Below are 1,418 nucleotides of genomic sequence, written 5' to 3' on the forward strand. Positions count from 1 at the left end.
ATATATATATATATACATACATAGATACATACATACATACATACATACATACATATAGTTAAAAAGTAATGTAAAAGTACATTACGGAGGATATATGATAAACAATTAAAATTATTTATGAATATATAAATGGCCAAATATATTATCATAAAATGCATAGAAGAAGAATGTTTATAATTATGAGCAAATGACAGTTATAACTACAAGGGTTTGAAAACCCTTACATCTTTAGAAATAGCAGTCAAAATCGCTATAAAGCCATTTAAATCACTCATATTGTTTCTCTTCACTATAAGAGCTGTCTGCGGGCGACATGACAAATAGAATCCACAACTTGAAAATAATTGGTTTATTCTCTATTGCAATTTCGACTTTAGGGACCTAATAAGGGATCCATTCGTCTCGTCAGGGATAGAAATCAAAACAGCTTTTATAGTGAAGAGAAATATGAGCGATTTAAATAGCTTCATAGCGGTTTTGACTGCTATTCTAAACTTGTATAGGTTTTGAAACCCTGTTAGTTGTAATTGTGACTCGTTCATAATTATAAATATTCTTCTTACATCTCTTTTGGACGTACAATGTTAAAAGCACAAAACTATATCAGTAGCAGACGAAGATCATCCAGGAGCCGCAGCAGCAGTGGTTACTTTGTTAGAAGCACATTTCTCCCTCATTGCACTTCATCAGTAGAAAGTATCCTCGGGTAACAGCGTTACGCATAGCGAATTTTTACTTGAGTTGGCCGGCTAGTTGTAACATCAGTATTTTTTCAATCATTATTTTTCTCAGTCATTCAGAAATGCATTTTGTTGGACACACTATACACACAAACATACATACATACATACACATACACAAACACGCGCGAGCACCCCTACATATATATCTTTATATATATCTTTATATATATATATTACAATTCCATGATGAGGTCTAATTAAGTTTTATTGATACGTGGTTGATCAATGAAAAGGATATTGAGTTGAATTAAAAAATGTTAGACACACCCATGCCGTACTCAAAATATCATTTATGTCGTCTCCACACTAAATACCATACCGATATCCGGCATTAAGAAGCAGTAATAGCAGTGGTACCACCAACACCACCACCACCACCAGCACCACCACCAACACCACCATCTCTACGTCATCGGTGTCGTCATCATTAACGTAGTCGCCGTCAATATCGGCTTTTTCAGTGTCGTTTTTTTCACATATATATATATATGTATACATACATACATACATACATACATACATACATACATACATACATACGCACCTCCGTACGTATGTTCATGTGTGCGTACAAATGACAGGTTAAATTGAACGTCCGACCATAAGTTTTTCCTCTTCCTCCACTTCCTCCTTCTTCTCCTCCTCCTCCTCACACACACGCGCGCGCACACACAC

This window comes from Octopus bimaculoides, chromosome 15 (genome assembly GCF_001194135.2).
Source record: "Octopus bimaculoides isolate UCB-OBI-ISO-001 chromosome 15, ASM119413v2, whole genome shotgun sequence".
In the NCBI taxonomy this organism is placed as follows: domain Eukaryota; kingdom Metazoa; phylum Mollusca; class Cephalopoda; order Octopoda; family Octopodidae; genus Octopus; species Octopus bimaculoides.